General features: G+C 36.1%; 1 protein-coding gene across 5 annotated transcripts in view; it reads left to right on the top strand.

Annotated features, from left to right (window-relative positions):
* Positions 1–22,950, top strand: part of UTRN (utrophin) — a 344,257-nt gene that overhangs the window by 195,109 nt on the left and 126,198 nt on the right. The window lies entirely within an intron of this gene.

Raw genomic sequence — 22,950 nt, 5'->3', positions numbered from 1 at the left:
CTCCAAGGACTACTTTGGATCTTAGTCTTGTTTGTTTTAATTTTCATTAGGAAGTTGATTGTATGCATGTGTGTCAGGATTGTGAAACAATGTTATAAATCTTATGTGGAGAAAGCAGCAAATGCACATTTCTAGAAAAGTAACATTCAAAGACAGGAATTTTCCATGTCATAGAGTATTTTACATCTTCCATTGCCGGATTTTTGAGGGCAACGTTAATCAGTATAATTAAGGGAAATAAAACTCCTGACATGATAGAAATGAGTTCATGTCTGTAAACCTTTGTAACTAAACTATTTCTGGTATTTGATTTAGATTTTTTTCTTTAATGTTTTCTGGTACAACAAATAATATATCTATTAATTCATTAAAGCAGACCTATGAGACTTACTTTATTGGAAATACTCACTAACCATATATTTTTTTAAATAAAAATGTCTACAATTCTTTATCTGAAATACAAAGTTAATAAATGGCAAAGACCTTGAAGTTAATTAATTTTTCCCTCTCAAGTGTATAACCCTTCTATATGAACAGAAAGAAAATAAACACTTGAGTGGAATCTCTTCTAAGCAATTGAATTGCTATTTTAATTAATAACTGTAATATTGTAATTTTTTGTAGTCTTGCAGTTACTGGAGTTTGGAATGGATAGAAAGTGCTGCTGGACTGCATGAAGTTCAAGTAGGAACAGGTAGTGAGTAGATGAAAGGAGCTGCCTTCCCTTTTGCTTGTTTCCTATCAGTGAACAGGCTGTGGCCTTAACTCAAATGATGACAGTCTCCTTCATTGCTGTTTCAAAAGGACAGAATATGTTTATATTCTTAAAGAAGAAACTTTTAAGTAGAGGTCTTGTCTTCCACATAGCAGTGCTTTTTGAAAGAAATTGAGAACTTACATTGAGAACAGTGAAATACACCAGGAATCTCCTGTTGAAGGAAAGGAAGTTGTAAGAAGCATAGCACATTGCTTGCCTCCTTCAGTTGTCCTCAGTTGACTCCTTCTAGTCTTTGTGTATTTTTTATCTTACAATTAATTCAGGAACTCGTTTCTGATGTTGCATTTATGATATGCATGTATTTATATATTTATATATATTTTATAAATGTGCTTGTACCTCAGAAGTTTCAGTGTACTGAAGGCTCTCATTCTAAGGGTTTCTGTTCTTAGCACAATATGGAGCTAGATCAGTCATTTTCTTGTGGAGTAGATTAGATAATTTCATAAGAATCAACTTGTATTAAAAACTTGTATTTCTTTAGACAAATTTCCTGAGGAAATAGAGTTGAACTTTTTTTACATGAGTATTTGTCTGTTTTCCCTTGATTCTGTTTCCAAAGAGCCAATAAAGATTTAATTTATAGTGTTTTTTAATCAGTATAAATCTTTTGGGTATATTCACAATATAGATGTGTTAATTCCTGCTAGTTGTGGTTTCTACTCGCATTATCTAATGCTAGTTTGTAAAGGAACATCATGTAAAATAGTTACTCTTCAGGTTTATTCAAAATGTTTTTGAAGTGACAAAATCCTATATGTACATACTGCATTGTCCACTTTTGCAGAAGTGAGATTTTCCATTTAATTTAGGGTTAGTGCATTATTTTCTCCAAAATTAAAGCATAATTAAGTTTTTGTGTAATTTTGGTAATGCTAGCTTGTTGCAAATACATGTTGTTTTCAGAATGAATAGCAGAAGTGGCAAGGCAACTAATTTACAGTTAAATAAGCTGTCAAACTGTATTTTTGCAAAGATAATTTTCTATAGCTTGAAATTTTACACATTCATATGCAACACATTCATTTCACAAAATGAACGATTTCTCTTCTTTGTCATCAAAAGAATGGTAATCTTAGTGCAGATTTGCCATGATTTTGGTAATGTTCCTTTTAATTGCCTTGCAGGATACTGTTTTGCAAAAGATCCTATCTTTGAAGTAGCATTTTCTATAGCATTTCATTTGTTATTTCTTCCAAGTGCATACTCATAAACTTTAAAGTAATAAGTATTTCTACAGCAGTTCATGTGAATGTATTGCAAGGAGCAGAAAGATGACAAGAAATGAAAACTGCTGCCTTTATTTTTTTACCTAGGTTTTTTTTCAATGTGTCATATTAAATGTGCATTGATAAAAGTGCATAGCATACAGAATACAAAATAATGTGGGGTAAGACCTCATATTTTTAATCATTATGAATTGTAAATGGGAAGTAGGGCATAGACAGGAGACACTGTACTGCACAATAGTTTCAGCAGTGTAACCCTGGCTTTGCCATCAGCCTTGCATTGACCTGCTGAGCTACAGAGCTTCTTCCACCCTACATGGTTGTGCCGTCCTATGAAAGTTGAATTGGTTTGTTTCTCCCAAGCACTGCAAGTGCTGTCTGTGTTGTAATTCTACAAATGAAACTGCTTGATAAAACTGTATCAAACTGATTAGGACTTGAATGGTCATGGTCACTCATTAACTTGATTCTTCAGGGAAGTCTTACGAGTTTTGCACATGGGTTTTGTTTTAGTCATGTGCTGTCTTGCAAAGAGGAGACCGTATCTTTTTAGTATAACTTCCATGCAATTTGAAGTTATACTTCCTAGCAGGCAAATGATGAAAACTGAACACAGGAGGTGGAATGGGGTACTTGAATACAAAAACAACTTTTTTGGGGTGATGACGCCCTCAAAATAAAGATACAGCAGAAAATTACTTGCGCTATAATTTTTAATCTGAGTTCTCTACTTCTGTTTCTACCATCCTTCTTGTGGATGGATTAACATTCTTCGTGTGGAAAGTGAGTGTTATTTCTGAAGGTTTGTCTACATATATTCAAGAACACTTTCAGAGATATTTCTAAAAATTGAAGGGAGGTCAATTAGAAATCACTGTGATGGTTCACCACCTGTGGATTTAAATATTTCAGTTATAAAATTGCCATGATGGTTTGCTTTTTTTTCCCCAACTGCTTTCCTTCTCTCTCTCTCAGTGTACATGATACTGTCACTATATCTTTGGATGTATATAGGTAAGCTTAGTCAAAAAAGTCTTTAAACTGTTACAGAGAGAAGGGTGATTTTCAAAATGGAGAGAACTATGGATACTGCTATTACTTGTAAAATAAGGACTTGAACAAGATGACATTTTAACCTGTTCTTTCTAGTCTAAAAGCTAAATGAAACATGAGAATAGGTGCCTCTTGCTGCCCATTAATAGGAAAATTCAGAAGAGTAGATTTTTCTGACAGATTCTTGATGAATGGAGAAACTATGATGAGAAGGTGATTTTTCAGCCATAATCCTCTTTTGCTTATTGTGCCACTGCCCATTTGAGCTTAGGTTCTATTTATAGTTGCAATAAAAATAAAGCTGGTCTTGCTTAATTTCTGGAGTATGTCTCTTACCCAGTGCTTAACTGCTTGCCACAGAGTAGACTAGAGTGGTCCTCTAGTTTGACTTTAGTCTCAACACCTGAGAACTTGTTTTCATATTCTCCTGCTTGGAGACTGATTTGTGTATTTTGATGTTCCTTGTTTGCAAAAATTAGATGTATTTAAAATAAATAGTCCTTCAGATGACTATTGAAGTCTCTAAGTCAATTATGAACAATTGATAGTCTTCTGATCAAATGTCAGCCTACAGGCATATAAAATAGCCAAAGACAACATCAGCAAGAAAAATATGGGTGCACAAATAGATTTTGCATATATATATATATATATACACACATACAAATACACACATATATATTTGTGATAAGAATTAAGGCTTTGGCTTACTATCTCATAAGTGGCCATAAGTTTTAAATTGTCTGTCCACAGAAGTGGTCTTCCCAGATTTATGATATTGTTGTTTTTTTCCCCTACAAAGTTAACAGATATCTTTTGTTTCCTTCTAAGTCTGAAAAGGTAAGAAATAACCATAGATATATTCAAGTACTCTTGCAATTACAGCTTAAAAAGAAGTCAAAAGCTGAAATCTGATTGTGCTGAGTGTGCCAGGCTGGTGTACTGGGCCCAGTCCCCGTCCTGTCACAGCACTGTGGTTGCCTGTGGCGTGGGGTGAGCCCAGAAAGTGCTCTGAAAGCTGCAGTTTACCCTCCTCCCTTGGCAGTGCTGTCATTAGGAAAAGCCCTGCTGTAGAGAGCAAAGCTGGCTGGCTTGCTTGATGCAACCATGGACCTTACCATTGAGATTTGAGGTTGTTTCTATCCCAAGATGAAGGACAAATTGTGTACATTCCTATTGGGATAGTCAGCTTTTGAGCTGCCTATTGAATTTTTATTCAATACTCTATATTGAAATTTTTAAAATTTCTTTCATCAACAAGATACTGTCGGGTTTTGAGATTTTTCAGTTTCCCCCACCATGCCTCACTACCTCGTCTTTGAATGCTTGTTGCGTGGGGATGTCTGACATTTCAGAAATATTGTTAGATGCTAGTTCAGAAAGACAATGAGGAATGAAAGCCCAAGCTTATGATACTATTTTGACTTATTAGCTCTGTAGAGCAGACTGCTTTAGATGTTTACCCTCTGTCTCCTCTCACCTTTAAATTATGATTTACTGAAGTACTGTTTGAAAAGATGTTTATAGAGAGATGCTAAGTAGTGAAAGGGTGGATCTGTTAATGAAAGTTATTTTGAAGTCCAGTCTCTACTGTAGAACTTTTCTGTCCAGCCAAGCAGCAGTTTTCTAGTGGGATGATCAATGCTGCCATGCAAGGTGCAACAATCGCAGTGTGAATTCTGGTCCTTCTGAAGGAGGCAAGAGATATGTGGCCAAAATACTAATTTACTCCTCCCTAAGCCTGCTGCTTGTGGGTGAAGCAATAACCCATCACACTTTAAAAAAATATATGATCTGTAGATTTTTTTGTTGCTGTTTCTGGGTAATATATGTATAATATAGAAGCAAATCTCACTCCAGAAGAGTGGCATAAGTCTCTGTAGTAACAGAATCAGATTCAGGACCATCCCATGGATGAAAATAACCTTTTCCTTAGGTGGCAACCAAATATTAGAAAATATTGAATGCTCACAGAGAAAGCTTGAAAAAAATAAAAGCAAATATACAGGCTATCCTAAAGTTTCTGTAGCTTCCTTTTTGATAATTCACTACAATGAAATCGTTTTCTGGAGAAAAGAATCAGGCAGTGCTTATTACACAGGTGTGTTTAATAGTTCAGAAAAAAACATGTGTTGACCTGTCCAGATGTAGGTAAGGCATTCTTTTGTATGCATGATATGCATAAATTATTTTTAAATTTTAAGAAGGAAAGAGAAGATTAAAATATTGTAATTATTGAAACTGTAGTTTCTGTTTGAGGTCATGACACGTCTTTGATACAATGGATGCATTTTTTCAGCCTGTGCCCTGCTTGGGGGGTGTGTGTAAACTAACATTTTTAAAGCATACAAAATGCCACAGGCACCTACCTGTCTGGCACTGATGGCACTACATTGATCAGGAAATATCAGATACATGATGCACTAAGGACAGTGTTTCAGATTTGCAAGCCTCATATTGGCATTTTGGGAATTACATGGATTAAGATGATTTAATAATCAAAATGCGTGTCTGTAGCAATACACTAATGTCTACCCCTCATCAAAATATATGTAATGATCTAAAATGAGAGAGAAAATTTTTTTTAATAGGAAGGAAGTTGTAGGAGGAGCAGCAAAAATATGGAACTTTTTATTTAATACATAAAATATGTACTTCATAAATAGACAAAAACTTGAACAGTTTAAATATTCTGTTGATTTAGCTGCATGCTCACATCTGGAAGGTGAGTTTTGGGGATGATACACTGTAAGTAGATTATTAGCTTCAGAAGATATGATCGCATTTCAAACAATGTTTATTTTGTGGAATAATCTTCTAAAGCAGAGAATTTTTTTATGTATCACGGGTGGAGAAGACTGTATTTTATGTTCTAAACTAGGTCTTTTCTTTTTAATATTATTCATAATCTCATGCATGAGATTTCCTCAGTGACAAGGAACAGTTGTTTCTATTCAGTTCTTACAGATTTATTTTAAATTCATTAGGAGCTTTCAAAAGACTCTTTTTACCTTCTCATTTGCAACGTGAACTTTGTTTTGCAAGTGTTGTCTTTTGCCCTGGCTCTTGACTTTGCTTGATCCCTGGTAGATGCTTGTTCTTCCCCTCTACATCTCGCATTAGCAATAATATTTTTCTGTCTTGATTGACAAACTACTTCTAACTCCAAATGGCATTCCCTCAATGATATATAAGACTGTAAAATATTCACTCTTAACAATTCAGTTATGCTTTGATTGTTGGCAACCTTTTCACTATGGAAACCACTCAATAGGATCATTCAACTCCTTGCAAATATTAGCTTTTCTGCTCTCCTCCAGCCTTTACTGAGGGCAGCAGAAAGGAAGGAAAGGTTGTCTGCAGTGGGTTTGGTGTGTTCCCAGGCTGGCAGTGCCTCTGGCATGGAAGCACAGAAGTGTTGGTGGCAAGGACGTGGCCAAACAGAGTTTACCTCTAGGCATGTTAAGTTTGATGATGTTCAAAATAAAGCAGAAGGCTATTTTTTTTTTAAGCTGCTGTAATTAATATTGCTCCTCCCAACACAAAACCTACACCTGTTTCTTTGTGATGGTGCTTTGTGCTGTTTTGACTTTTGTTGAAAGTGCTTATTTCAGCAAGCAGCTAATCTGTGCAGAGTATAGAAATTACTTAATACGTGAGCTTGTCTTTGCTGCAGTGAATCACCTTTGTAGATCTGTTGTAAATTCATCCATTTCTTATAAATGCTGATACATGATCAGTTGATTTGACAGTAGGCTTATGGCACAGGTAAATTCACTGCTTCTTGCCAGGCTATGTAGCAAAATTTTTCGGTAATAAGTGCAGTAATAAAACATACTGGAGCAGGAATATACTTTTTCTTTGTGTCTTCAATCATTTCTATAATTCATTTTTATAACCTCCTGCAACAGAATAACTTGTTTTATAATGCTTTGCAGTGCAGCATTTTGTAACGGCTTGAATTTTGAAAAAATTCAACCCAGTAGAAAAGAATAAAAAAACCTACTTCCTCCACTACTTCTTGCTTTTTCTCTTTGTTTTCCTTCTTTGCCCTTTGTCTTTAATCCATAAAGATGCAAGCTGGTTTTACTGCTTTATAGGTTTTAGCATCTTCCTTTTGTATTTCCTCTTTCTTGTTTGCTTCTTTCTGTCTTTTACTTGTTAGGGTGCAGAACTGGTACTTCAGGAAATAGATTGCTGATATGTGAAAATCGTGATTTCCTCTCTCCCTGTGAACACGAAGGTCCCTGAGATGTCAGTGCCCTGTGTAGCCCAGCTCTCATGCCAGTAGCTTTCTTGTAGCACGTAGCAGTGAGAAAGAGATTCCTATATCTAAGGCTGCTGTATATCTCAAATCTGCAGCCATTAAAAGAGTAGCCAAATATCTTTGTTATATTGTGATTGGAGGAGTAACCTGCCTTTGAAAAATTGGTTCCTTTGTTACATGAATAATTCCTTCTCCTTGTTTCAGTGGTGCAGGATTTCTTTGCTTATTTTCCAACTGGAGCTGTTGGCTGAGGCCTTGGGCTCCTGCCATCTGGTAATTTTCCTTTACCATTGTAGATGCTCCTTAAATATCAGATCACACCGCTTTTTCTGGATATAAGTGGAACAAGATTCTCCAGAAATAGTTTTTCTTTTAGTGATCCCAGGCCCTTGGCATGAACTCAGCTGCATCTTCTTATTAATTGATCTCACTTCATCTCCATTGTCTTGTTCCCATCAGCTCTTAAATGCTGAAGCTTTTAGGTGCTCTTAGCCCACACTTGCCAGATGGCATTGCAAGGGATGACCATAGATGTGTTCAGTGCAGGCTTCCCAGTTTCAATCTAATCATGCTGTGCATCATCAGTTTTTAAAGAGACATTTGTATTCTGGTCTGAGGTCAATAATGTTCCCCAAATTCTGCAGGGTCTGTCTTACAGGGTCATTCATCACTGTGGCTAAGCAAGGAAAAGGACAGCCAAGAAAACTCTTCTTGGTGGACATTGCACATAACAATTAGGTGGGGCAGTTGAGGCTCTGGAAAAGCTTAAGCAGTAGCTGGTAAAAGAGATATTTCTCATTTCATTGGCAATTCAGAGCTTAAGTGCACTAATTTGTATATGCCATTTAGTCATCTCTGTGTCCTTCTGTCAACATCCATTCTGTTGTCAGGAGTACATACTTCCTGAACTTTCTCTCACTTGCTTCATTCTCAAATTGAGCTCAGATTTGATGTGCTCCATGGCCTACAGCATCCTCACTATGCTAAAAAGACCAAAAATTTGCCTATTGCTTGAAGAGATTGCATCTTGCAGTTTGTATAAATATTTTCTTATTTTTTCAATTGGAATATGTTTTAGAGATGAGTATTTTCCAATATTCACTTATAAAAACTAAGACTAATAAATGAAAGACTGAAGGAAAAACCTACAGTACCTTAAAAACTCCCATAATATGAAATCACTTCTAGTAAGAACATTTGAAATAACAATTGAATTGTTTGAATACTAGAGTGGATCTCAAATAGAACTTTTTCTTTAAAATAACTATAAATTTCTTCTCCCTAAACACATTTATATGTTGTTGTAGAGCTTTGAATGCCCATGTGTTCAGTTAATACTTCAAGTTGGGAAATAAATATTTGAAAAGCAAGTCAAATACAGCATCTGGCATGGCTTTAAAAAAATCTTATTCCAAATATTTTTGATAGACTAATACAGTTACTGAATTATGGTTGTGTTTACTGTATTTGAATATTTTTTAAATTAGGTTTAATGTTTCCTATACTATTCCAGTCATTTTTCACTCTAGAGAATTTCTACCAAGATTTCCAGTAAGAACTTCCTTCTTCTAATGTGCCTGGCAGCTTCTGTTTTCTCAGAGGGGAGTGTTTATAAGAGGCTGCTCTAAGTGATCACTGTAAAAAGAATATTTTTCCATCTCTACAGGGATTCACCCATCATTTGTGCTTTCCAATAGCAGAAGTCAGCCTTTGTCCTTCTTTCTCTGTTAGAAAAGATGGGAATTTGATTCTTCAAACATTTCTGTAAGATTAAGTGAATGGAATTGGATTGGGTATGTTTTGGAAATTAAAGTGTTGAAAGGAAAATGTCACATATCTCAGAGAAAATTTAAACTGTTTTGTAAGGTATAGTTGATCCAAACCAGATTAATTTGATCCAAATGCACAAGTAAGGGCACCTGAGACAAGTGTGGTGACACTGGAGGAAAAAGGAGATGAATAGAAAAGAATATACTTTAATTTGGATTGTTTTTAGCATCCCTAATGTATACTTCATGTGGATTTTCCAGTAGATTTTCTTCCAATAAGTTCAAATGGGGAGCTGCTATTAAAAAGTTGCAGTCTTCTAGTATTCAGCATGTTATTGGCATGAGCCCTGTAGGTGCAGGTACCTCTATGTGATTTATTAAGTCTCTAAATTACTGAAAATAGTCTCATTAACAGGTGCTATGGGGAGAGAGAACGTTGTGAAGCCTGCTGCAAGTAATTTAGAAGACACAATTTGTATTCTTTCATTTCTTCCTTTCATTAATTATGAAACCTTAGTATATCCAGATGGAAGAGCTACATTTACCAAAAATAGAAAAGCAGTTGTTAGAAAAAAGAGGCTGCAGAGAAGGGAAGACTCCTTTCCCAATTTAAATATATGACAAAAAATTAATCAAACAGCCCTTAGTCATTTGAACTGAGTTCAGCAGCAGTTCTGGAGGTTCCTGTTTCTGTATTGGTATAAGACCATAACTCAAGTCAGTAGAAATTCTAAACAAGTACAAAATTATGAGAATGGTATCAAGGTGATGTAGGTCACAAAAAACCTCACACCTGTTTGGCATTATTAACTCCAACACATTTTTAAAGTTTTGGATTTTTTAAACTTTATCACATGTGTGTATAACCTTTTTAGATTAGGAGTGCCCTCTATATTTGAGACTTACGGAGTAAAGTATCAAACAACTTGGAGCAATGAAGAATTGTGTATTCAAAGTGCATCTTTCCTGCAAGTGTAATTACATTTCAATAAGACCAATAAACGTCTATTGTGACTATACTAAAATGTCTCCAAATGTAGTAATAATTATTTGTATTTTTAAACAGAAGCAAATAATCTGGAGGTGCTCAGAGTGAGATTCTTATAATGCCAAGTATACATTTCAGTGGCCACTTGTATCATCCACTAATGCTGCTCAATGTCAGTACATGCCACTTTTCTTTGATTGCTAATGTTCCTTAATGGATATCTTATTTCTCTTTAGAGTAGTAGAAGACAGTTATGGTACAGACTGATCACAGACAGTTTCTGCATCGTGTATTAGATTATTTCATTTTTCAAAATAAGCATACTTCTTAGGGACACAGTAGTTTGACAAGCTAAAAGTTCAATTGTTAGCTCCTGCTGCAAAATATTATAATTTTTTTTCATTGTCTCTCTGGAAGAAGGCACTGTTTTCACTTGTAATTTTAAAGTAAGTTTAATTGAGAAATGTATAATAATTTAAAATACTTTTAAAATAGTTAAGCTGAGATTAATTTGGTTAGGCTATTAATTATCAGCAGAATTAACTTCAGCTAAAATAAGGTGCCTTTAAGGAGAGACTGGAGAGACGTGAATAATGAAAACAGAACTGAGAAAGTCTCAGGGGTGATTTAAAGGGTTTTGCATAAACAAGATGGTAATTTAACCTCAAATGCGTTTTTGAGATGTAGCATTTCAAATATATAAAGGACTTTGTAAGATCTATCCCTTTAATCCTTTTCAGAGTCTGTGTTGTTACAATAGACTGAAAATATGCTTCTTATTTTAGAATAGCAGTAATTATATTTTGCATATTCAAGAATATTGCATTTAAGTTAATCCTCAAAACTTGTGCTAGTCACAGGTCAAATAATATGGTCATCGGTTTCTTCCTTAATTCACTGCAGAAATTTGCTAGATTGTTATACTTGTGAACAAGAATTAGCTTTTCAATTTGAAATACTGAAAGCCAATCAGTCAAGTTAGCCTGCAGATGGTGCCTAGCAGAGGTGGTTTGGTCACTCTTGTTGTGGAGATAGAAGCTATCAGCACAATGATTTTGTTTATAGGCTGAAAGTCTGCCAGCTGAGTTTTGGTGCTTTATTTTCTAACTAATGGTGGATCTGATCTGCATTTACAGTTCTTGTGTTCTGTACTTATCTTTGATACCTTAAAATCACAAATTTGAATTTTTTTTGGGGGGGGGTTTCAATATAGCTTTCTGTTAGTCATTAATTTACAGTATCTCACTTCCTGTAATGCAGTTGTAAATAATAATTTTCTTCTTGCATTTGTTTCACCAGTTTTTTCTACACAGAACCTCCATTTCTATTAAAGCTGCCATGCTGTATATTTAGGTAAATCTGTTAAAGATGAAAAATACTGCAGGCAAATTTTTGGTGTTTCTGGGTATTTTTTGTTGTTTTTAAGCATGTTCATACCTTGATCTGCATGGGTTTTCATTGGCTTTTAATTTTCAAAAATTTTGTGCATTTTTGAAGGATTTTCTTTTGGTGTTGCTGTTGTTCCTATGGAGCTTTTCGGGAGTGGGTGTTTTGAAAGGTGTTAAAAATAAAAATTGAAAAAAAAATCAATCCTAGTGGGGTTTTAAACAAGGCCAGGTGCTTATCTAGGTATTCAGAACATTAGCAGATGGTAGCATGAAAAACACTGAGGTTTGTGCAGCATGGGTGTGATGTTTGGATGCTTTATTTTGATTGTTGCAGAACAGCTGCCTATCAGCATAACTATCTTTTCTGTCCTGGAAAAAAGAAAGCAATGGTGAAAAGGGTCATGTGCCTTCAGTGGGTATTGACTTTTAGCAAATTAACAGTCAATGCAAAGTCATGCAATACTTGCAAAAGTATCACACTGTAAATTTAATGCAAGAGGAAATAGCAAAAAGCTCTTTAAATTTTCTGTTTTCTAGGGGTCAGGGTACCAAGTTTTTGTTTCGTGTATTTTTTCAGAATGTTGTGGTTGAAATATATACAATTTAATTTCATTGGTTTTGTTAGGTTTTGCTGGTCTATTCCTTTGTTCTTGATGTTACAAAAAGCTTTTGGACTAATTTTGCTTTCTTTTGTAAGTGTTCTACCATAACAACAGCCCCTTCAGACATACTGAAAACATTGCAAATAAACCTAAATTGGGTACCTGAGCCTTCATGAGCATCTTATTCCCTAATCTCCTTACTTAATAAAGGTAGCAATTAATAATAATTCTTCTACCCACAGATGCCATTGTACATGTTTTTCAGGCATTATTGCTTTCTAACATAAAAGCTGGTATAAACACTGTGTTTCTTTTCCTGACAACTTAAAGTGCTTTTTTTATTATTACTACTTGAGCTTTTCCGAGATTAGTACAGTTCTTCCTCCACCTTTTTTGTTCTTTTGAGAGATATTGAGGCAACAGCTAAAATGGGCATAAAATTCTCTGAAGTCACCTAACATTCCTAAATGTGCTTAATGAGCTTAATAAAATAATGATGGTCCTTTTTTTTCCTGGTTCTCCCTTCTTTCCCTTCAGAAGTTTCACTAACACTATTCTATTAATTAACAAGAAATCCAAACTGATTATAGGTGTATGTGTCTTGCCATTTTCTTCACTAGCAAAATGATACATTTAAAGAGGAAAGAAAATGTTTTAACCTTCTATTGAGATAACCAAAACAGTTACTTGGGAAAGAAAAAGAAATAAGGTGGGGGGGGGAAATTATTTTTATTTGGTAAATGTAGCCCCTTTATGATGCAGTGACCCATGCAGGTTTGCTAATAATCTCCATGCTTAAACTCATAGGAAATGCAAGTGTCAATTTCCATTTATTTTTGCAGATACTGTCTTAAGCAAATTTAAATACTAGTTTATCATTGTACAAAAACTTAAAGTATCAGATTTTGTTAAAAATGTGATTGCAAGTCTGAAGTGCCTGAAATAACAAAGGTAATAACAAAGGTAATCATTATACTCCCTTTATTTGGGGTATGCATTCCTGATTCTTGTTTGCATGAAATAGGAAGGTAACACCCACACTTTGTTCAAGGCCGCTCTGTCAACTTTTCCAAAACTGGAAGAATTTCATACCAGCTTCTGAAGCCAAAATTATTTCCGTGTGGTGATAGTGAGAGTCTCTGTCCAGAGAAGATGTATTTACTTTCTACACCACCAGGGATGTCAGCTCAAATTGACTAGTGGGTCCTTTTAGTCTTAGGGGATGCCTGTGGCGTATCACTTGGGAGAAAGGCGTTTGCTGACTTAGCATCTAACAACTGTGTCTTGATAAAGAAAAGTCCTGTTGGGACACTGTAAGCTGGAGTACTGGCTGAAGTGGAGATGACTGCTGGAAAAAGTCCTGTGCATGGAGGTCAAGAGGTGAAAGAAAATCAGTGTCAAAAATCAAGTGAAAGAAATCTTGTGTCAAGGCTGCAAGAACATGAGCTTGACGCAGCTTGCCTTCTTGCCCACTCTGTCTGGGCCCGGCTAGCTCCGGGCAAGCCCTCGTCAGGAGTGGCCTCTCCTCAGGATTCCGAAGGAAACCCAAGGTAGAGGTATAGCTCCACGCTATAGCCTGGGCAGTCGGTCCGGGAAGAATAAAGAGTGCGGAGGAAACCTTTTACAGATCCAGAGGAAGGGTTTATTGGTGAGGGCTAGGGTGCAAGTCCGGAGTCACGGATAGGGAACTGCAAAAGGCACAGCAAATGGCCGTGCATCGACTGAAATACTGGGGAGGCCCTAGGGGAGGGTACAAAGCATTGACCAATTGCAGCAACTTGGGGGAGGTACACAGGGCGGGGAGGAATACATAATTAACCAATTAGGGATAACCTGGGCAGGAACACATTTACAACATCAAATCATACACTGAGGAGGGAATAACTGACATGGAACATTCTAGAAATATAGGAGGGGCTAGAGAGGATTGATAGGGCTCTGGGTAGAGATTGGGGAGAGGGGCAGGGAACAGTCTGGAACATAGGTTGGGTTTTGGGCTGAGGGACAAAGGTAAGGGCGGGAAGGGATCAAACCATTTTATACAAACTCAGGGGTGCAAACATAGAACAAACCATTTAACACATAGAGAAACTAAACTAAACAACACACTGCAACATGAGCTGAACTTCCATTAAGACTGAGGGGAGCCATGTGGAAGTTTACTTGGAGAAAAATTTATTGGGAGCCATGCGTCACTGGGTCCGCTGCTCACAGTTCACCTTTGTTTCAAATGAGTCGGTCTGCAGGTTAAATGAAACTTCATAAATTCCTTTTTTGGCAGAATTAAGAGCCCATTGACCTTGTCAGAGCATGGAATTTCAAACCTACTGTTTTGATCACTTTCTGCACTTTCACTGAAAGATGATTGTGTTGTTGCAGGTGACACTGTAGAATAGAGCTTAATGAAGGAGAAGAACTGTCCGAGCTCAGCTTTCCTTTCTCCTTTTCCCTCTGCTCAAGGTGATTTTAAATGTCTTTTTGAGTACATTGTGTAATGGACAAAGCAGCAATTATTGTTGCCAAATTTATGGTTACTTGATTATTTACATCAGCTGAAAGAGGCCAAAATCAATGGGAGCTCTTTTGTGCTTACAGTGGAACTTCATTTTATCCCTGTCAGAGACCTAATTTGCCTCAGCAACTGCTATTGTTAAAGTAGGGCAGAGACGCTTTCCCTGAAGACCTTAGGCCAAATTGCTAATGCTGCTCTCCTCTCTGCTGTTCTAGACAGGCAGTAAACAGTCAGAGAAAAGTAACTTTAAAAATTCACTGCTTGTGAATGTCTTTTGTTTATTTCCGGGTCTTCTCTAAGATAGCTCCAGCTCTGCACAAGTGTTAAGCATTTTAAATTCATTGTCCTTCTTGAGTCCCCATTCTGAGAAATGCCTGGTTTCTGTATTTCCATCACTGATGTTTTCTGCTACTCTGTAGAAGTCTGATGCACATTTTAAACATCATAGGCAAAAGGGCTGTCTTAAAAGTGTTCTACTGTTATTGAGGAAGCTGTTGTATATTTAGTTTCATGAATTTTGTACATGAAAACTGCAGTTCTCTAACTGTCAGCATATAATATAGCTCTGAATGAAAGAGTGTTTGTGATCATGTCTGACAGCATTGCCTGGGTGCTACTTCAAGTTATGTCTAAAAATGGCTGACCACAGTGCTAGGTACTTTTTCTATGTAGTGGGGTTTCAGCTACCCCATATTGTCATACTTTCAGTAGAACCCAAACATGAGCTCTGAACTACGTCATTCAGTTTCAAATTCATGTGTTCCTTATGTGGGGTGCCCAAAGATACCACAATGCTCACTTCTCAAAGGAGATGTGATTTCAGAAAATACAGCTTTCTTCAAGTGCTTGAGGAAAATGCACAGGTGAGAGATTCCTTTAGCAGGTGTTAAATTGCAGTAATAACAGTTGAGGATTCTTTGTTTTTGAAAGTGTCTGACACAATAAAAAGAAGCATTTGTCATTTACAGTGACATTTTGAAGCTATAGAATACTATTCTTTGATGGGTTTCATTTCCTTGCAGGCAAGCTTTCACTCATGTTTGCTTTAGCTTTAGTTGTATGTAGGCTTTTCTGAGCAGCCTATTGTCTTTAAGGTTCCGTAGTCTCAAGGGTTGCTGCAAGTACTTGGTATTCTTGACAGATGATCCAATGTTGTTTTTTAACAAATCTGTTCTTTTTACAAATCTGTTTACTTCTTGCATGCCCTCTTACAATGTATGAATGAAAAGCACAGAGGAAATAGGAAACCATGTATGCAAAAACATGGATTTTTTTTTTTTATTCCTTAGTAGCTATTGAGAAGTCTCAGGGTCGTTTAGAGTTGGTTTGTGATGACAGTACCAATGGGAAATGCCAGTGACCTGAAGAACCCATTTCAGGCTGGTATCTCAGGATAGACCTTGTTTGCTCTTCAAGGAAACAATGCCTAAGAGTGAAAGGGCATAGGTTTCATCTTGCAGTAGTATACAGTCAGTTTGAGGGGGGTTTTTGCTGCTGTTCTTAAAGTGGCTCTAGAATAGTAATGTAGCTCAATATGTTGAACAAGTCACATTTAACAAAGTGTTTTTGCAAGACAAGCAACATGTGACGAAGAAGGGCTTTAGAGAGATGCAGGTTGCACATTTGCTTGTGCCTTTCTGCCCTGAAGTATTTATAGCTTGATTTTACTAAATACCAAAGACACAGGACTTTTTAGCTGAATAGGCTTTAGGTATGCTTTATTTTTTTTTTTTTTACTTTATTTACTTTTTTACTTTCTTTTTTATTGTTTTATCCTTTCTGTGTTCCTTCATTTTGCATATTTTACAGTGAATTACCTTTTGCCGTGTTGAACCTTTTTCACATTACCACTAAACAGCTGACTAAGCACAAACTTCTCAAATGGAAAATGTAGCAGCAGGAGGGACTTATTCTGGGAATACATACTGCTCTGGACTAGTCAGTTCTTAGCCTTCATCCAGCTGTGTTCCACAGGTGGGGGTAGTGCAAGGGGCCAGGGCCTTTGCCCTTCACAGCTGTTTGAATCAGTGTGTTTAAAATGGCTGTACTCACCTGCCATGCTTTACTATGGCATTTACTCCTACTCTTTTGTGCTAAAAGTCCATTTTAGTAATTGTTTATTCAACACAGACATGAATATGCCTTGGGTTTTCCTACCCTCGCAACTTATTATGAATTCTTGTTCTGTTATATTTTATTATATGTACTTCGTCTCCTTCTTCTCTACTTGTTGAGACTTTAAGCGTGCAGAAAGGCCAACAGAATTTGGTCATACATGGACCCAACATGGATGAAGTGCTAGTACACATGCCATGAACTGTTATATTTCTTCAGCAGTATGACTGCCACGTGTACATTTTGTCTCTCATGTGTAGAGTTAAACACTTTTTATCTGAATCCTCAGGAATTGCTAACCTTTCACTTAAGATTTCAGTGTTACAATTTTTAAAAAAAACCTCAATATGAATGAATGGTTGTTTTTAAAATTAATTGTCTCAAGTTTTCCTTTATGCGACCAGATTTTTTCAGTGCTAGTCATTTTTTGTGATGCAAAAACACCAAACAAACTCAAAGCCCCCTTTCGAGAACTTACTACCTAATGAAAAGCCAAGAATCATTGAGTTGCAAATGCTTTAAGGTGATCCCATGCTCTTGTGTCCTTGTGAAACTGATTCTAACCTTCATTTTGGGCTTTTGTGTGCAGATCTTCAAATTCCTTCCTCCAGTACAAACTTTTTAGCGTGCTTCTCAGAAGTAGGTGGAGTCCTTGGTTTTAAATGAGGGTTAAATGATAATGAAAACATTCAATAATTCAGTGCAAATGGAGCTTCTAACATTAGACAATGAAAGCTCCGTCTGAATAAATTTAGAAAACCTATTTGTTACCTGTATAGTAGCCTGTAATAAAGTAGAAGCCTTAGGCACGTTGGATTTAAATTCAAACCAGAGCAAAAACTGCAGTTATGGATAATGCGGCTTACATTTTATTTCAAGAATAAATATTATATTATAATTTCTATTGTAAATGCTCTTTACTTCTGTCAACAGGCTGGTGATAAGATCTCTATGAGAGCTTTCAGTTAGCAAAATGACACAGAATGCACAAAGATTATAAATCTGTGCAGAAATTCAGTTTAGTGCTTAACTTAAATCAGATGGGGTATTTTGAAAGAAGAGCATGCTTATAGCAGTAGCACTGGGAGCAAGTTCCACGTCTCTCTGCATGAGTGTGGGGACAGCCTCTTGTCTGCACGGTGTCTGTTCCCTCTGTTTTCTTGAGCTTAGCTTACCTCCTGCTAAGGCACAGTACATAAGTACACAATAAAGGATTTCCCCCTTACTGTCTTAAAAGAAACAAAATAAGAGCTGCATGGTGTGGTTTCGGGTGGTGTATCTAAGTGTGTATTTCTTACTGAGACTTTGCATTAATTTCTTGCTCTGGTAAATGCTAGGAATAATTTCACAGACTGAATTTAGGGGAAAAAAAATGAGGGAGGTAAGACTCCAAAACAATCTGTGTTAAACAAAGACTGTAGGCCAATTATTCAGGCATTGCAGTGGAGACCACTTCTTGCTGTAGGAGATGCCAGAAAGATCAGCAGCATTTTGTGAAAAACTGCTCTCAACCATCCTGTTACTTAAGAGCACATGGTATTCCCTTGGAAGTCCTTAGATAATGGTTGTTGGAAGCTTTAATGTTAATTAATTTAATGTTAATTAATTAGTCTCTAAAACATACAGTGATTGGCTTCCTTGATGCCTTCTGATAAGTCAAGTCTTTCATTTACTGTTCTTAAATTCTAAAGGTCTTCAGAGGAGGCTTGGCCCCTCTTTCTGTAGTGCTTTCTAATTGCCTTGTAAACTCTTTTTTAGTCAGAAACAAAGGTGTTCTTAAACAAATCTCTGCAATTTCTACTTTACCTTTAAACTTTACCTTGAAGTGTTGCATTAGTTTTCTGATTTTGCCTCACTAATTAAAGTGATATTAATTAGTTTCTGATTGCATGTACATATAAAAATATATGAATAGCAGAGCTGTCACTCCTGCACATGGATAGCTCTCATATGTTCCTTGCATGTGCTTTAGTTCTAGACAATGAATGTGAATGTGATTTTTCCCAGTTGTGTTGGCTATGAAATAGAATAATCTCTTAACGGTATTGAGTATTTGTTGACCTTGATCAGAACTTAGACTTTTAGGGTTTTTTATATTACCCATGACACTTACTGATCAAATCAGTACTTACTTGTTCAGTTAAAAGAAAATAATTAGAACTCTGTTCTCTTCATATATTCAGTGGAGATACAGAAATATAGTTTATTAATTAATTTATCTAACTGCAGAATTGGAGACTCATTACACAGTTAATGAGAAGAATGAATACTCTTTCTGCACTACAACACTTAGACCCCGATCTTAAAGCCAGTTTTTGAGGTTTTATTCCATGGTTTGAAAATTAATTTAGATGAAGACAAGATTAAGTAAGCCCACCATCAGATACTCTTCTTTCTCCACTTACAGCAAAATCTCAGTTTGGTGCTGAAGCATTATGGATTGCTGCTTTGATGCAGTTTCAACAGCATAAAAATATTTAAAATAGATGCTAGTGGAACATCCCTGTAGTCCAGGGTCATTGATTGTTTTTAGTGAACTTTGAGAACAAACAAAACCTTCACCTTTTTGGTGAATTGCAATGGTATGCTTTGGTGTTTCTTGCTTGATTAGGAAATAGACCTTTGTGGTTTGATAGAACCCCTTAGTAGATGGCCACTTGCTAAACTCCCGGGAGTAACTTTGTTACTGTTCTTCTCTTGTGCAATGTTCAAGTTGATACAGAGGCACATTTCTTGATAAATGTTTTAAGGACACTCACTTCATAGACAAGAAGTTACATATTTTTATTGCTGTGAATAGAGTTTTCATTACATAGGGAGAGTCCCATTCCTGGTGGCTTTCAAAAAGACCATAAAACCCCCAAATCAAGTAGATCCAGGTAATACTTCTCCTTCCTGCGAGATAATGCCACTTAGTTAACTGAGAATATAAGACAGGTTAGAGCATAATATATGGGCAGACTGAGTCAGAAGATACCTTGGAGTGTGGTGAAATGATAAATTACACAGTATAACTGAAATGGCACTGAATCCATGCTAGACACTTGAGTCTAATGCTATTGCTAAGAAGTGCAGTAAGAGGAAACTGTAATATGTTATTTGAATAAGATTTTAATCCACAAATACTAAATTAGTGCTGTAGAATTCAAGATGCTCTATCAATTATTTATTATAAACTAAATGAAAATATAATTTTTGTGGTCTTTCCACTGCTGGGATTGAGTACTTTTCTAAAAACTACTAAATTAATTGTCTTTTCATTGATCAGTTTTAGTATCTCAAGAGATGGGTACCCTTTACTAAGTAATAAATATATAAATTAGTCCTTATTGTAGAAAATTCTTTTAAAGATGTATAATACACACGGATTTAATGAGGCTTTTATTGTGCTAAGCTGTCAGAACACTATAAAACTGTTTTCATTGCAGTCAAGAAAATTTTTAAGGCTAACATTTTTTGGGTTGGGTCACAATACTGGAAGTCCCATTTCTCAAACTTGAGAAACCAGCTATTTACTCAGAGTGTGGGTTAATGCAGGATTTAGACTCTTTCTTTGGATGTGTTGCTTTGCAGTCTGTCATGTTATATCACCATTAGGCAGTCACCTTCTTTTTCGTTGTACCCTTTTAAATAAAAATGTGAATAAGTACATCTAAGATAATCTGTTTATTTCATTTTTGTGCAAAGAGAAGGGCATTAAAAAGACTATTTAAGACAGACCACAAGGTGCCCTGCTGCTTTCTGATTTCCAGTGTGATTATTGCAAGCAAGCACTAGTATCTTATACCTGAAGATGGGAATCAAGGAGGAAAGGCAACCTACAGTTTTAGAAGGAAGCTTCCCCAGTGAAGTCTTTATAGATAGCTGATAAATAGGAACATTTTATTGTGGTGACTAACTATAAAGTAACACCTGATGATGAAGTTCCTGCTTGGCATAAAAGCCAGATTTCATCCATACTCTCTGCTGCCTCCTTCATTCTGTCATTTAGGGTCAGGATTAAAATCTTCATGTTCTGGTCAATCCCATAAATTGAATTTCAATCTCAGTCTCTTGTTCAGTAAAGTTTGTAATGCCCTATGCATGAAATAGATTCCATGGCGGTACTTTTCCTCCATACTTCTCTTTGACATTTATTTTCTTTTTAGTGTACTCCACGTATGAGATACTTCCTTCTTTTTTTGAGAATATTTGAAATGTTCTGCTTTTATGGCTGGGTTCTTCTGGGAAGTTCAGAGAACACAACAGTTTATATTTAAGTCTAAACCGTTATAAAATCATGGTTGGTTCATAAAGCTGAAAGCCATGTCCAAACAAGTTAAAATAAGAGAGCACAAAAGCCCACCACCAAACTACCCAGTCCTCCCCAAATCTTTCATGACAGTATAGCCTGTCATCAAGACTGTATCTGGAATTGTACCAAATTTTATTCTTGAGATTTAAAGTCATGTCTCATTTGTTTCAGGAAGCTCACAGTATATCTCTACTTCCTAATGCAGAACTCTGTCGTTGAATGTGGCTGATACTTCACAGGATAAACCACTGAATGTAACTGGTTGATCCTTGTAAAAATATCTTCCAAAGCAAACCAATACCTTTAGTCATAGAGGAAAAAAAAAAACAGGACAAATCCAATGGTTGCAGTGCCTTGCTCTAAATTCTAGGAAGTTCTATGTAATTCATGGTCTTCATTGCAATCCCCCCTTGTAACAGATACCTAACTGGTAATTTTGGCAACCATATTTGTTATTTTTGTCTTATCCTGGCTCTTGTAGCTCTTCATTGTAAGAATTTGATCTGTCCATTTATCCTGAATTGCTCGTCCTTGGGGTACTGTGTTGCTTGAGTGATTTGACTTTTGGCCGAGGTTATCAGTCAGCCTCTGCTTAATTGAAACCTTTATGTTGGGTTTAATTGATAATAAGTCTCAGTGTAGGATTGACCTTGCTGGAGCAGTGTGTTAACTCTGTATTGTAAATGCTGACCAGGAAGAAGGCATCTCTCCCTCCTGATCTGATCAGATTGACATCAGATATTTTTCAAGGCTGGTGAATATAGCGCTGTGCTTTTGAACTGCTGGATTTTTCGTGTTCCTGCCTGAAGCTGCATGTCTTGAGTGAAAACAGGATGTATTGACTTGCTGTAACCACCCATTGACCTCTGTGCCCTTTACATCTGAGTCACACAAGGCAACACTATTCTTTTTATCTTTCTGTTGTCATTACTTGCTGTTGTGAGTCACATAAGATGTATGTAGGCTCCTAGTATAAACAACCTCATTTGTTTACTCTTAAGATTCTTGCCTCTTTATTTTTACACTTCTCTTCTAGGAAAAGAAAAAAAAAAGCAACTTTCCCCTTTCTTTAGTTTGCATTCCAAAATCACATTGCGTTTAGCATGACAGTTTTCTTGCATATTTTAAGCATCATCCAAGTGTGAAGCAAATTCTTTATTGTATACATATTAATGTTGATTCACACAATAAAGTCTGAGACTTTTATCTTTCCTGAAATTGAGCTTTAGAAATGTGTGCAAGATCATCTCCAAGTTGATCAGGTATTTTTATTTCAAGTAGAAATGGAGTGACTTTTCTTCTCCTTACCTAGTTTTGATTTTGTCGATTTTGCTGGTTCATTTGCATATCTTAACATTCAGTTCCTTCTGGATTTATACTTGATAAAAGTAGGGGGTTTTAGTTAATTCTTTGCAGTAATAAGTTTTTGATGTAAAATTCTGCTATTAGTTTTATAATCTCTGTATTGTGCCTTGCTTAATGATGAGACTCTTAAACCTAGATTTGTGGGGTATGCACTGCAAAACCCATTCCTAAAAACAGTTTCTAGCAGATGTAATCGTAGTTGTCACAGGCTGCTGTGTAGACCATCATTTCCCTACCATAGATAGAAGTGCATTTCTTTTGATGGCCCTTGCATTTTGCAGGCTGCTATTAGTAACATTACCAGTGGCTATAAAAGGCTATTTGATGGCTGTTTATTTTTATGCAGTTTTATCTTCTTATTTAAGACACATGAGAAAATGCACCAAACGACTCTAATACCAAAAGTAACAAAAAGCTTCACTGCACATAATCTGCAGCTGTACTTTGTCTTAAATTCCCAGTTGTGGGTCTTGGTATCTACAGAGTGCTTTGGAAGAACGCTTTGTTACAGTTGGTGGTGTGCTTGTTTTCAGCTGTAGATTATGTATTTCTATGAGAGCTTAAACTCTCAGAATGTGAATTTCTTTGGC

Source organism: Sturnus vulgaris, chromosome 3 (assembly GCF_052056855.1).
Source record: "Sturnus vulgaris isolate bStuVul1 chromosome 3, bStuVul1.hap1, whole genome shotgun sequence".
NCBI classification, from domain to species: domain Eukaryota; kingdom Metazoa; phylum Chordata; class Aves; order Passeriformes; family Sturnidae; genus Sturnus; species Sturnus vulgaris.
This window is presented reverse-complemented; position numbering and strand designations above follow the sequence as displayed.